The 16,366-nt window shown below is 39.4% G+C and overlaps 1 protein-coding gene across 3 annotated transcripts in view; it reads left to right on the forward strand.

Moving 5' to 3' along the window:
- The first annotated feature begins 1,688 nt into the window (after positions 1 to 1,688).
- LOC140338836 (zinc finger matrin-type protein 4-like) overlaps positions 1,689 to 16,366 on the forward strand; it is a 289,898-nt gene continuing 275,220 nt past the window's right edge. For all 3 annotated transcript variants that reach the window (XM_072423151.1, XM_072423152.1, XM_072423155.1), the window contains exons 1-2: positions 1,689 to 1,794; positions 3,686 to 3,775. The gene's annotated coding sequence lies outside the window, so the exon portion shown is untranslated. The remainder of the gene's footprint in view (positions 1,795 to 3,685; positions 3,776 to 16,366) is intronic.

The raw sequence follows: 16,366 nt of genomic DNA on the forward strand, positions 1-16,366 counted from the left end.
TAAGTGCACGTTCCCTTTCAAGCAATTGTCACCAGAACATGGGCCTTCAGAAGACTAGATTCCATTCCTGTTCTAGAAATTTTGATTGTTGTTCAGTTTTTGTTTGGAAAAACAATGAATTGCCTAGCAGAGGACAGCTGTAAAAACCTCACAGAGGTCCTACATTCCTGAAACATCTTTAGGAATATTATTTTAAGATGAAACACATATATATTTATTTTTTTCTTACTAAATAAGACTTTTTTTTTTACATTCTTTTTTGCTCTAAGTCTCGAGGCATATGCAGCCGCCCAGGCCTCTTCTGACTTGCAAAATATATTTTTAATATATATACACCTAAATATCACCATCAAAACCTCAGTCAGACTTGCCTATGTACAATCCAAGCTCTGGACTGCAAGAGGAGTTGAGAATTGCACACATATAACTTCCTCTTGCTGACTGGGTGCAGCTTTATGGATATGGGCAGCATGATCCTTAAAGTCAAAACAAATTCAAGCAGCATTGGGATAGTGAACTACAAGTATCAGATCCATTCATCTCTTGTGGGGTTCCTATCTGTCAAGTGCTGCAAATTGAGTCCCTTTGTGCAAGGAATTGACAACCACTAGGTTATCCGGTCAATTTGAACCCATCCAGCTCTGCCACCACTACTATTGGCTTTTAGTATGTGCCCATCACCACCTTGAGTGCTCCCTTTGACCAGACACTAACAACACACTCAGCACAGATAAAGGGGTTAAACCTAGCAGTACTCATCAGCCTCATCTAGTTGTAGTAGGGTTTATTACCAGAAAGGGCTCAATGAGAGCTGCACACAACACATTATCCAGCATTATCACACACTCAAATCCAGAGCTATTCTTAAAATAAACATATAGGACACAATGATAGGAAATTAAAAATATCAACAAAAGAAATTGCAAATGTAAAATGTTCCTTTTTCACTTGAATGTAAGTTTACCATGTAAAATTAAAAAGATATATAAAAAAATAGAAAAAGCAAACAGAATTAAAAAAAGGTCTCACGCCTCTTGCCTGTTAGCTCATCCCTATGAGGGATAGGGTAGAAATGTATGAGAAGTGTGTGAAGGTCTGCATTGTACAGTGTAGAGAGCATAACATCTGCACACCAGGACTGAAAATCAAGGCATCGACTTCCTATTCGTGTTTGCTTTAACGCCAAGGACCATCTGCTTCATATTCATGTTAGCTTCATTGCCAAGGCCCATAAATTATGATTTTGACACAGTACTACACTCATGTAATCGCCAAAGAAACTGGTTACATGGTGCAGGGAAAAGGTAGTTAAGGTATAAGCTTATCTGAGCCAGTCCCATGCTTCTTGCCCAAGGTGGTTCAAGTCAGTTAATTATGAACAGCCAATTGCAGCTCTAGAGAGATCCCCCAAATCAAATGTTTTTATTCATTTTCTGCACACACATTGCTCTCTACAATGTGCAGACTGCTTGAATGATAGTCTAAATGCAAGCAATGTGTACACTGGCCTGGGTCTGTCAAAGCATAGGGAAAGAATGGTTAGGTAAGAAATGGTTGTCCCTGCAAAAAAAAGTAAAAGAACCTCTGTGTTTTTAGGTGTAAGTGCACTTAAACGTATTGGGCTCCAATTTTTTTGTACCAGTCTCTGCAGTTAGTATGAATTCTTACTTCTCTTCTCATTCTACCAAGATGTCTGATAGGTGACTTCAGCAGTAAAGACCTCAACATACCTGGAGCAAGTCTCCATCTGTACTGAGGGAACAGATGATTTTGAAGATCAGACACCAATTAAGAGTAAGTGCACAATTGGTGAATTTACCCCCTACTCTGTCAATTGCAAAACACCTGCAGCAGTCTCTTTGACCCTTTACTTCACAGTCACGGATGAATAAGGCAGGATAAGATGGGCACACTAGGGAACTTTCACATTCTGCTAAATCCTTGGCTTTCAGAATGACACATTTTCTTTTCCTTTGAAAGGCTGATGCAGGTATGTATGATTTTTGTTATCCATGACAGAGTCTCTTCAACTATCAAATCAACAGCACGAAAACTTCCATATTACATTTTCTGCACATTGCTACTTTCAAGCATCTGAAAGTATTTTTGTTCTCTAAATATAGATTTCATGTTTGGCAGTGTGTTTGGTATTCTGTACTTTCCTCAACAGTGCCTTTTCTGTTCTCCAGAAAGTCTTGCAGGGAGTGGTGCAGTGACTATATATGGAATTTGGCAGGGAAAGGAATGAGCCTCTTATGGAAACTAACTTGACACAACTAGTCCAATTTTACATATTAGGAATTCTTTATATTTTATGAAGTTCATTAAAGATTAAGAAAACTACTATTGACAAAACAGGAGTAAATTAAGTTGCTGAATGTTTCTGAAGTGTGCATTAGAATGTTAACTGTTGTAATGTGTTTCATTATTATGTATGCTCCTTTTTATTTATATTTTTCACTGGAAATCAAAACATATAACATACATAAACTGAGCAGTACAAAACAAAATCCTTTTAACCCCTCCATGACCCAAATGTTTACTTACCTGTCCTGAGGCAGCATCCCGCTAAAAGGTTTACATTCTGCAGGTGAACTGGCTTCACTTGTGCAAGAAGGCAAACAAATATACATTAAAATTAATGTTTAACCTCCCCCTGTGTCACTGTCTGTATTCATCTCATTTGCAACCCTTATTTAATGTATAGCGCTGCGTAATATGTTGGCGCTATATAAATCCTGTTTATTAATAATAACTTGAAATGCTTTGCGTAAATATGGGAGTAGACCTCTTAAACATTTGCCATTGCTAAAATGTTTTTGTTACTAAAAGTTTGAGTTTGATTTACATTTGAGCAGTCAAGTAACAAATCTGTGACCTAACAAATTCAATTACCACTATTTCATTCTTCAGGGTCTCTGCTTTCCGAAAATGTTGATGTTTTGAGGTGCTAGATAATCGTTAGTTCAAAATGTGCTTACCATTTGAGTGCAAAAAAAAAAAAAAACTTTTCTGGCAGAGAAAGGGTTCAACAGGACATAATATAAAAAAACGGCCTTTAGTTTTGTGTTTTCATTGTTTTTAGATTACATATACAATAAAATGTTTGCAAAACAATATGACCAAATGAAAACATAGTTTGTCCTAAAGTATGTGTGTGTATATATATATATATATATATATATATATATATATATATAATATATATATATATATATATATATATATATATATATTTATATATTATATATATATATATATATATATATATATATATTTGCCACAAGTGTAAAAATTGCTCTAGTCCAAGGTATGTATACAAGTGTTAAAGCTAAAATGGTGGAAAAATCAGGACAAATAAACTAACCATTGCATTTTCCAATTTCACAAAAGGCATCTGATCGCAAAGCAAAATTTCCCCAAATTTCATCCCATCACATGGATACAGACTTGTGGCCACTTTGAGGTTGCTGAACACCTGAAAACGCAAAGCACCTGAACAAATAACCATGCCCACATGGAACAAATAATAATAACAAGGAGCTAAAATTTATTTTAACAAAACATTTAGTTGCCTGTCATTGAAAAAACTGTTTTTACAAATGTATGGCGATTTAGAAAACATATTGGTGCATTTGAAATGAATGTAGTTTTTCTAACATATCCACTTGTGTTTTTTATGCAGTTAAGCACCTGCTCTTGAGATTAGAGGATAAAAGTTGGCTTGCAGCAAACAGTTTAATTTCCAACAAGACATTTGTCAAGCAAATTTTAGGTGAGTTTTTCATGCATTTGCAACACAACTCTATTGTCTTTCTTTAGAGTCATGTTGGGTGTGATTACAAATACACAGAAAAGGTCCAGGCATTTCTAAATATTTACATTTCATTGCAAGGTATTGAGAAAGCATTGGCGTTGTATTGTGTTCATACTGAAGTCAGATGCATCAGATATAAATTCCACAGGTTCCATGATTGCCATCAAGTAAAGGAAGGATTAAAACAGAGGCCCTGGAACTTGCATCTTTAAATACAAGGTGACAATTTCACTCTTTATTTCTGTCCTGTCAAATTCCCATTAATACCCTAGCAGTTTAAATGTCATGAAATGACCATATTTGTTTGGTATGCACAGCATATTCTTTGATTGGCTGAACTGGTTTTTACAGGAAGAAGGAGTTTGTGCCAGGGAAAGAGGGACATGCTGGATACTTTTGCCCTACTCTTTGATCTCTTTGCTTCAATCCATATCTTGACAAAAATAATGGAAGATTTAAATCTCAGTCTAAAAAAACCAAGGGACCCAATTTAGGGGAGTATGACATACCCTTACTTGCACTTTCTTTTACCTGCAAAAATGTGTGAAAGACCACAATACATCTTTTAAGTGATGAATGAATCACTTTGTTGGATGGGGCGTTCAGTGTGGTTAAAGAGCTGCAGATATGGTACAGCAGATTCACCTATTATTAACCCCTTTTTATTATTATTATTAAACAGGATTTATATAGCACCAACATATTACGCAGCGCTGTACATTAAATAGGGATTGCAAATGACAGACTAATACAGACAGTGATACAGGAGGAGAGGACCCTGCCCCGATGAGCTTACAATCTAGTAGGTGGGGAAATTTCACACACAATAGGATGGGAGATATGTAGTGGTGGTTTCAAATGACAGAAGACGGGTAGGCAAGTTTGAAAAAACCCCTTTCTGCCGCAACCCCTATATTAACATACCCCAGCATGATATCATTTGATGAGAATATGTTAATAAATGCCACATAGCAGAACTAGCGGATGGCACTAGAACCTAAGCAGCATGGTTCCTGATCATGCGGTACTATGATGTCATCTTATGATGTAATCAATGACATTGCTTATGAAGTATCTGTTGCTGACCATCTATACTCACATTATGCTGGTCACAGAGAGACAAAAATATATTCAGACAAATTATCTGGGTGATGGTAAACCTGTAAATATTAATTTTAATTCTGAAGATTTTTCTAAACTGTCCAGGTGGAAAAAAAATCTAGCTAATGCTAATATGCTCAGCAGGATATTTATTACAACAATTTTACAAACAAAATAAATATATGGCCTCTTCTGCAAATTTGAGTTGTAGACTAACATAGCCCTGGAGTTATAAGTGCTAAAATACAATTTAGCCTTGAGTTTGAAAAGCTCAACTTTATCTTTAAATGCTATATCAAAAAAGGCCACAAGAGGGAAATATATTCCAGTTTTTTTTTTTTTTTTTTACTATGTGCTTTCCATGTGACCATAATACATGTCCTAATTGTGTATCAATAACAGTTTATATCAGGGGAATGCATTGTGGTTTTGTACATATTTTTTTTTTTGTGTGTAGACTAAAAAATTAAACACTAAATGTATACTGGGTAAATAGTACATATAAATAAATAAATAAAATTTCTTATATTGCTAGCAGATTTTCCCTACCGCTGGGTTGTAAAAGCTTGTTTAAAAGAAATCAGTCCTTTAGAGCAAATCTGTGTTTTGGTGCATCCTGCACAAAGCAACAGGTTTGCTTTAATTACCCAGCAACACATACCTACCTTTCCTTTTTTTCACCACTGCTCTATTAGGTGCGGGGAACAAAGAATGGGCCAGGACTTTCCAGGTATTAGTATATGACTTGCTCCATGTGATAGCATCAGAATAACCTCTGCCCACCAGTGACAGCCTATGTAGAAAGTCCATAGGCTTGTGTATATAGTGTGGGATGGAGAAAAGGTGTGTATGTTGATGGTGGGGATGCTGAGTTAACCTTTTAGTGTTCCCTTATATAAAAATGTTTAAGTCCCAGCTTAAGGCTCAACGGAATGGGACCGATTGGGAACCATTTGTTAATGAGCCTGCAGTAAATTGTGGTGCAGTTCCAAAATGCAACAAGTCACTTTTGGCTGCGCAATTGCATTTCCACCTGTGCAAGAAAAAATGCAACACAACCATAGCTGCAATCACATGCAAAACATTTACCTGCCACTCCTCCGTTTGCAACAGCAGTTTGAGAGCAAGAAACCACATAGTTTTCCACCACATGTTTGAAAGCCCTAATGTACCTTTGGTATTACTGTACTTACTACTGTTTTTTATTCTGCTCATTAAAGGGTCCCTGAAATGAACAAAGAAAAAAAACTGTATGTGTAATTTGTGTATTTAAATTCATTATGAACAAAAAACACATTTTCTGTAAAAAAGTGTAATTAATTTGCTTTCATTAGCTATTGATAATGTTTATAATGTTGAAGCTAGTAAGATGACCAATTTGGTTGCAAGCACCAGAGGGCAGTGTTTTGTCACTTACCAACTCTTATTTTATTGCAAAAATCTCCACAAAAATTGCTAATTGCTAAACATTTGTTTAGTTTAGTTGTTTTTAATGTTTTCAGTCAGGAAAACAAAATAAGTTACATGTTACCATTAAAAAAATAAAGGTGGTTTCAATAAGGCAGGATAAAAAAAAAACAATAGAAAAAAAGTAGAAAATCCTGTTTAAAAAAAAAAAAGTAATTTTCACTGGAGATTTAATAGAGGCGATTTATGCTCTTTATAAATCTGTCTTTTGTCTTATACATTGTAATCAGAAGGTCACTTGGAGCAGATTCAGCAGGTAAAATACAGGCATAGTTGTATAAGAGAATTATAACCTTGTATAAATTTTGTCAACTATAAAAGACCGAAAAAAATAAGTAAAGCCAACATAAATGATGGCATTTATATTGCACATTTTATGAGGTACTATTAAAGGAGTAGTAGCACATATGAGGCTCAAAATGCTAGTAATCTGTTTAGGATGTTAGTTGTCCTTTTGTTATACTGCGTACATACCAAGCATTTTCTTAGTAATGCTTAACCCTAATAAGTAATTTACAACTGTAATAATCTTGCATTGTCTGGGTGTAACCAGTGATGTGTTGCTGTTCACAGATCTTGGTGAACTCTTCATAGGATGTTAGTAAGACAAGTTATGTCTTATAGCTACATTGCCTTTCTGTTTCACTGGCTCTTGTGTGATGTGCTCATTCATTGTCACACCATGACTCGGGTAGCTCGGATCATCGCCCCCTCTCAGCCAAAACCCCTTTAAACCAATTTTCTTTCCCCTCCCCCAATTTGCACTAACCATTTTCCACATAAAATCCTTCCACTTAACCCTCCACTTCCATGTCGCACTTAACCACATTTTTTTTTTTCAAACCTTTTCCGCACCTTGCTTTCACTATCCTCACCTTCTCAATTCTCCCACCCCCTCTTGCTTACCAGCCATCCCTCCCTCTTTTCTCCAAACTCCAAAAAGCACTGACACCTGTTTTGGGGTAAAATGGCTGGCAAGCAGCCGTTTATTTAACAAAATATTTTAAACAATTAAATTACCATAACCATTTAATATTTTATTAAACAATAAATAACCATCTTAAATAACATATGAAATAACTTACATTAAATAACATACATTACCATAATTTAACAAATTATCATAACATTACCATAACATAACATTAGCATATTATTAACAATAATATTTCAAAATTGCCTAATTTTTTCTTTAACCAATTATAACTAAGTCTGTAAACCAACAACCCATTATCAAAAACCACTGTGCCCTATTGCACTATATCCAACTCCACTTTTTAACCAACCAGGCCGCAGGTCTAGGAAGGGTAAAGTCCGCTCCACCGAGTATAATTCACCATTTTTTACCACACTGGCCCCTAGCCACCCAGCACCGCCTCAGGGGCCCCACCATAACACCATTAATGGGCACCCTACCAATGGGTTGCCCTACCAAAATGACCACCAGGACTCTTACCCTCCTAAACCCCAACCGCCACTGCGCTCAGGTGGGATACCTCATGCCTCATGAGCGCTCTTCCACACCCGAAATGCTCGCTGCACTCCATCTTGCAGACCCAAAAACCACAAATCTGTACCTTTGGCATTCAGGTGCACCCCGTCACTGCGCAGAAACCTCCACGTTTCTTCTTCCAATTCTCTGTGCCAGACCACTATCCCCCCCATTCCGAGCTACAAACCTGGCCACCTCCTTATTTTCTTTGATCCGTGCCTTATTGACCTTTGCTACTGACCTTGCTCCCCTCCAACTCGTTCTGGCCACTATATCTGACCAAACTATGATCACTCCTGGGAACTCTAACCTGATCCTCAAATAATCAATTTTAATATCCCTGATCAGTTCCCGCATGGATCGCTGCCCCAAATCATTGCCTCCCGCATGTATCACCACCACATCCGTGCGCCGGTCCAATTCCACAAATCTTCGAAGCTCCAGCACCACCCTGCTCCATAGCATGCCACGAACACACAGCCAGCGCACTGTAGCCTCCACCCTGGGCAATCCTAGCAGTCAACCCTCCGGCCGTACCTCCGCTCTTCTGGCACCTCACCACACATAGGAGTGACCCAGTATTCAAACTAAGCTGTTGTGCCCTCCTGTAATAAAACATACATTTTTACCAACCTACAACAACTTCTTCTGCCCCACACCACCCCACCAACGAACCCCCCGTTGAACCCCCCTCTTACAACAGATGTGGCCGAATGTACAACCGGAACCTTCTCGATTCCCACCGTCCAATCCTCCGAATGACCCTCTCCCCTAGGCCCCATCTGGCCTTCGTGGCCGCCTCAATCCTAAAGGAATGGGACGAGTAACCCTTCGGATCTTTACCCATACTCACCAAACATATTTTAAACACCGCTATGAACTGAAAACAAGACAAAAAAGTCACGTTTTCATGCAACAACAAAGGCCTTTCTGTCCTAGGCCTCTGTTTGATGAATTCCCCCACTACCTTAACCGGGCAGACAGGGGACCCCACCAGCCTAAAAAGTTGAATTCAAAATCCTTTCCCAAACTGGTAAGTCTTAGACTTGCGGATCCACACACTCAACTCCTCATCCGACCACGTGACATCCTGCCACACTACTCCCCCATCCCGGTCCTGGACGGGGCTAACCAATTCCCCACTCCTCATTGCCCCCAAAAAAGCTAAAACAAACGCTGCCTTAAAGAGCAATTTTTCATATGAACCCTTGCATACCCCTGCTATGCTCACCAACAACTCCCCCAACGCAAAGGAAACCAGCCTCCTAGTATCCAGAAACCTCTTTCCTTTCCTTTAACCTTTAACAGCCTGTCTTACTAAAAACGCCTTCGTCGGGTCCCTCTCCCCTCGCAACTTAAACCAAAATGCCATACCCGCTAATTTCCTATTGACCCCCGCCACTGATACACCTCTAGCAAAATCCTACGCCAGCCAAAACAACAATAGGTGCACTGAATTCTCTCCTGTCTGCCCCTCTCCAAACTGCCTGCATAACTGATCCCATTCTCCCCAAACCCCCACATACTAGCCCAAGTGCGCTCACTCACTGACCTTTGTACCATCTCACCAATCAGACCAATGCAAGTCCCCACAGTTCCACTGGACAAGGCTTCCCTAGCTGCTCCTCCTCTGGTGCCAGCGCGTGAAACCTGTCCCACTGGAAACGAGACAACGCATCAGCCACAACATTTCTAACCCCTGGAATATGGCGCGCAAACAGATGTTATGCTGCAAGCACCTCAAGACTAAATGCCTCAACAGCTGCACTGCTGGCCCTGATGATACCGACAGACTGTTGATGGCTTGTACTACCCCCAGGTTATCACAATGGAATCTCACTTTTTTGTTCACTAACTCCTTCCCCCACAATTCAATTGCCACTACAATAGGCAATAGTTCCAGCACCACCAAATTCTTCACCAGCTCTGCTTCCACCCACTCTTGAGGCCATGCCCCCACACTTCACTTACCCTGAAAATAGGCGCCAAAACCCGTAGACCCCGCCGCATCAGTGTACAACTCCAAATCCACCGCCGTGATAGGCCCTTCCAACCACATAGCCTTCCCATTGAACGACACTAAAAACATTTTCCACACCTTCAAATCTGCCTTCACTTCCCCGGACAAACGCACAAAGTGTGACATCGATTTGACTCCGGCCTTTGCAGCTGCCAACCGTCTACAAAATTTTCTACCCATCCTCGCCACCCTACATGCTATGTTCAACTTTCCAACAAAGACTGTACCTCTCTCAAACGCATCTTCTTCCTGTCACAAGCCCCGACCACCTCCGCCCTCAGTGCTACCAACTTGTCTTGCGGCAACCTGCTCTCCATATCTACGTAATCCAACTCAACGCCCAGGAATGTAATCGCTAAACCTGGGCCTTCGTTTTTTTTCACCGCCAAAGGTACACCAAAGCGACCCGCCACATGCTGTAACGTCCCCAACAAAACCCTAAAAACGGAACTATCCGGGGGCCTGATCAACAAAAAATCATCCAAATAATGGATGACCGATTCCACCCCCGCCCTCGACTTAACAACCCACTCCAAAAAAGTGCTAAATTGTTCAAACAGTGCACAAGAAATGGAGCAACCCATGGGCAAGCACCTGTCCACGAAATACTCCCCCTGCCACTTGCAACCTTACAAACGCACACACTCAGGGTGTACCGGCAATAAACGAAAAGTGGCCTCAATGTCCGCTTTTGCCGTCAATACACCTTTTCCATAGCACCATACCCACCGAATAGCAGCATCCAGCGATGTGTAAGCCACGGAGCACAATTCTGGATCAATGCCATCATTTACCGAACCCCCCCCTGGCGGGAATGATAAAAGATGGATCAATCTGGCTTACTTACCTGGCTCCTTTTTGGGGACCAAGCCCACTGAAACCGCCACTGAAACCGCCAAACCTTCCAGTGGCGGCATCTCAAAAGGGCCGCTCATCCGTCCTAGCCCCACTTCTTTCTCCAATTTTGCTGTCACTACCTCTGCATGCTGCAATGCCGACTTCAAGTTTTTGGGTTCCTTTGGAACAACAGGTAATTCGCAGGGAATCCAAAAACCATTTTCAAAACCCTCCTCCAATATTCTAGCCGCCGCCCGGTCAGGATACTTACTTAGAAAAGGCCGCATCCTTGCGATGATCACTGGCGTCATTCCTTTTTCCAGCAATATCCCCCCCCCGGACTTGCCCTGTGCTTAAAACACCTGGCAAGCCTGTGGTTACCTCCACATCCTAAACATTCGTGGTGGAAACGGCAAGTCCCGCCAAATTTGCACGTGCCCTCGTTGAACAGCCAGCACACTCAATACTTCTTTGCGGCCGTCGATCCAACTCCTTGTGGCCCACCGCCCCCCCCTCCCCCGAAAAAACTGTTGTCCACTGGGCCCCCCCACTGTCATTATCCTCATCCAAAGACCGATGTCTTTGTGATCCCACCGCAATGACGGTCTCACTGCCTTTCGCTGACGAAATTGTTCGTCATACCGCAGCCAGGCAGTGCCCCCGTAAAGCCTGTGCGCTTCCCTAATAGTGTCCTGGTGGCAAAATAAACCCGCACACAGCTCTGGCTGACATTTCCCAAGTATGTTGGCTAATATACTAAACGCCTGTAACCAGTTAAGGAAGGTGTGAGGAATCAAGCGATGACGCCGTTGCTCGCTTTTATCCTTGCCTCCCTCCCCCGCCGGCTTATCGACATTGAAGCGCTCTAAAGGCAAAAAAAAAAAATGTCGACGTAATCACCTTTTAAAATCTTCTCACGAACTTCCTCCTTTAAGTGCGCTTCCAGTGAGCCCTCGAAGCACACGTAGACTTTTATTTTATTACAAAATAAACAATACATGCTAATAAATATCCGTTTATTACAAAATAAACAATACATGCTAAGCAATTTTTCAATAAAGTATGTTATGCAAAGCTGAAACTAGCATAAATTACAGTGAAAATCTGCTTCATAAATGTATCTTCTAGTCAGTCTATGACATCAAGAGTGCAGATTCCAGGAGCTGTGCCACCAGCTCTCCTTTTTCTGCCTTTCAGCCTGACTTGAAGTGAATTCTAGGAATTCATAGCTCCCTGGTGTCAGGCTTTTTTTGATGTTGTATAATTCATTTAAGTTGCATTTATCTAGATATTTTTGAGCCCCACAGGCAGCACATAATTACTTTTCTTATCTAGTTGTTTTTCTAGCACTCTTACTTGAATTATTTGCATTGTTGTCTTTATAAACAAATGTATTTCTACATTTTTTAGGAATATTAAAACTCGTAGGTAATTTTTACCTATAAAACAGTACACCTAAGTGTTTTTTTTTTTTTTGTACCAGAATATCACCATCCCAATGGCACAATAAAGTAAGTAGGTGCCACAGATAATGCAACCGCATATTGAAGAAGTAGAATTATTTTCTTTGGGCAGAGGTTTTAAAATAAAATAGTGTAGATATCCTTTAGATAAAGGGGTGTCCCTAGCTTTTATAGCCACCAAATAATTGTATGGTGGCCCATCCATCAGAGATAATTTGTCTGGAGATGCTTCCAGCCTATTAATTGGCTGATTTCTCATTTTACCTGAAAGATTGCTAAGTATATAGTAGAGGAGGAGATCATAGGGATCACTCATAGGGAAGGATGTTTGTCCCTGTAGCAAATCACTTGCATCGGCGCTTGAGAGGGTGGGACTTCAGGGAATAAGTTTCTGAAGATCTCCAGAGTCAGGAAGTCAGCCATAGGTATGTGAACAAAAGGGGCCTATGAAGCCTAGTCCAGCCAGGGCCTGGGGTGTAGCCTGGCCTGTGCCATGACCTAGCTAATTGCAGTACCCTGGGTTTATGGAGGCCCAGTAAAGAAATGACATAGAAATTATAGGACGTAATACCTTGATTGTGCCTGTACTTCGAGGGTGTCTGGGATGGAGCTACTCTGACTGAGGCTAGAAAGTGGTGTCCCTGGGGAAAGCAAGCACAAGATGACTGGGGAAACTCAGATGTAACTTTGCCTAAGATACCTATTCCTTTGGATTCTGAGTAGTGAAGCACCAGACCATCCTGCACCTCCCTCACCCTTTCTCGCTTTGGTCTTTACAACTTAATAGTCCATTGGTATGGCTCTCATAAACTTAAATTGTGGTGACAACAATGGTGATTGTGGATTGCATTGGGAGATGCAACTGCCTAAATACCTTTTAGCATGAAATATGTACACTTTAAAGCTGTAAATTACATTATAGGCACTCTTGACACTGTTTAAATGCACAGATTCAACCACTCTTTCTACAGCTGGTACAGGAAAAAAAATAAGAAAGGGAAATATGATAAGGTTGTGACACAGGCTGTGAAGGGTTCTAATGTATTACCTGCAGCTATCTCTTCTTGCTGTGAATATAATTTGATGCCCTGAGATTTTCTTAACATTTTTACACATAGCAGGCTTCTTTTTCCACTGTACAGAGGCTTACATTAAAGACTCCCTAAACCCAAGAATAAAAATGTATTATATTGCTGCTTTACCAGTACTTAAGTTTTCAGTATGGTTGCATCACTTACTGTTCTTTCACTGCTTAATACTGGAAACAAAAAGAAAACAAATTTAGCCACCATGTCTAGGTACTAGTAAGCTGAAATATATTACATTGTGGGGGTTTATGTATGTATGCATAAAAATGCAGGAATTTTTTTTTCACCTTGGGGTAGGTGTATAGAAGATTTGGCTCAGTGGATTGAAATATTGACTTCTTTGGTAGATGTGAAATAGTTATGGACTAGTAGGAGTCTTCTTTACTTTTGATGTATATAGTTTACTCTGTAGTTACAGACCAGTCTGGGGACCAGATTGGAGTCTTAGGCAGCTACCTCTCTGGTAGAATCTGCATAGAGGCTTCAGATTGTGGTTAAAATATGTTTATTGGTTGAGTCAATAAAAAATACAGGTAATGCATTTTGGGAGAACAGTCTTCACCCTTCTTCAGGGTTTGGTAACAGTAGTACATCAGGAGAATATGGTTGTAGTTTTTTCTGTGTCCTAAATTCCATACAGAGTAAGACTGAATAGCAGTTGCAATGTTGACAGGCCACCAATAAAATACATTTAACCAGGATCTGAAACTTCTAGTTACATTTTGAATTAGGTTCTCTTTGCCTTTTCCCCTAAATTTGAGCTAACAATTTACAGTTCTTTTGCTAAAAATTTAGGAATGAATTACTGCACAATGTTTGCAGCTACATAGGTCATTTATGACTTGTTTGGAAGGTAATATATTACATGTTAAATAAATACTGACATTTCCATAGCTTGCCTACAGGTTCATTCTCAGGCTATAACGTATAGACTACAAATAATCTGCAGAGCAACTCAACAAACTTATCTACCACAATTAAATAAACTCTTATATCCTATTGTAGTGGTGCTACTTTCCACTCCTACTGGTCTATGGTGCCAAATTAACATCTAAAAAGAGAAAGCACAATTGAAGCCTCAGCGTTCACTGCTACATTAAAACCATCCTTTCTTTTAATTTTCTTTTGATTGAGTAAGGGTTAGAAGCTCCGTCAAACTGACTGCAGTCTGCCACTGTCTGCAAATTTTGCTATCACTTGGAATTAAAAGTAATGGGATATATATATATATATATATATATATATATATATATAATTTTTTTTTTTTGTTCAGGTTTAACCAAATATATTAAAAAAATGTGATAATGGCAATTCCTCTCCTGTAAAATAAGTACCGCTGCCATGTTTGTGAGAAAGGAAAACTTTTTGTTTGCAATTTTAGCAATGTGGAGCTGGCTGTATATTGAGAAGAATGGTTAACTTTGAAATAATATTAACAAAATAGTTTGTTTAGCCAATGAGGTTGATTTACTAAATGGTTGCAGAGTGAATTATTCCCTTGCAAGCATTTTTTTCACTTACCTTACTAAATGAGATAAAGCTCTGCTGACTTTGAATATCCAATCGTGTGCAATAATTTTTTTGCATTGGATTAGGTACTCAAAATGAACTATCACAACATGCTTTAAGCTAAATGAATTATTCCTTGCAAGCCATATTTGATAAATATACCTTGATAATTCATCATGTTACGTGAACATCCTTAATTCTTTAAGTAAACTGCTCCCAACGTGTATGTATCATTTTTTAAGAAAAACCAGAGCTGTTCTTTACAAAAAACGTTGTATTTTCATTCATCTCTTCTATTCATCCCAACAAATTTCATTGGTACTTTTATTGACTGAGAAATCCTTATATCATTTCCACTTACAGTTTTTTTTTGTTATATATTAGAAGAAATTAGCTTTGAACGTGAACATACTTTTTATCTCTGCCTAGTGGATTCGTAACAGTTTTTCCTAACAGGTGCACTTACAGAATATGATATTTGATAACGACAGATGGCAAATATACAGGGAATTTCAATGGCACAATTTTATTAACACAGTAATCATGCTATCATACAAACAAAGCTGGAAAAGAAATTGTTTTCTAATGTTGTTCCTGGGTAAATTAGAACAAGTGAATGAAAGAAAATATCAGTCATAAAATGTTCTGATGCTTGGTTTATGATTGCAGATACAACAATCCTTGTATTGTTAATGGGCCACATCATTTGCATTTATTTCTAGGTGTAAAATGGGATCTATTTGATTTTCCACAGTGTTCTGCTTAATAAAAGAAGTAAACTTTATAGGTGAAAGGCAAACAAGGGGCTTGCCATTGGTTAGACATATCTGTACAATGCTGGGTACAAGCCAGACCAGATTTCTAAAAAACACAAATGCAAAGCCATTGTTTAGTCTTGTGGAAGTCTGGGAAAATTACCTAATGCACAGTTGATATAAATAATAGAAAACTATTTTACCTAATTTTTTTTTTTTAATTTCAAACCATTTATATCCTGGGATTTTTTAGGTGCTCTACTAATTACAATTTATTTGTTTACAAAATCTTAAGACAATTTCATAAAATACAGAAGTATTTGTACATATGTTACAATTGTAACAATTGTCACAAATTAGAGTTTTGAGTTCTTAACGCGATTCACCCAAAGGCTTCCTCAAAAGGATACAACACACCATCTGTTTGCAAATCCTTGCATTATCTGTATATTTTACGGGAGCAAGAGAACAAACAAAACCAACCGTCCAAACAAGACACACAAAAACAAATAAAATGAACATCTAAAGCACTCATCCACCTTCAGCTCTTTAACCCCCCTGACGGTATTCCCGAGTGGGGCTCGGGGTGAAATTTCTTTCTAGAAAGTGGTAACCCTGAACCACACTTTGGGTGGAATTGAGGACTTACCTGGTCCTCATGAGCCCGTGGTGTCCTCCAGCGAAGCCAGCCTGGCATCTAGGTCCACTTGGTGATGCCCAGCTGACATCAGCGTCCTATCGGCAATGCCCGGCATCTGTGTCCCCTAGCCTCAAATCCCGGCCTGTGAGCATTGGAGACCTGAGGCTCGGGGATGCA

This window comes from Pyxicephalus adspersus, chromosome 10, assembly GCF_032062135.1.
Source record: "Pyxicephalus adspersus chromosome 10, UCB_Pads_2.0, whole genome shotgun sequence".
NCBI classification, from domain to species: Eukaryota; Metazoa; Chordata; class Amphibia; order Anura; family Pyxicephalidae; genus Pyxicephalus; species Pyxicephalus adspersus.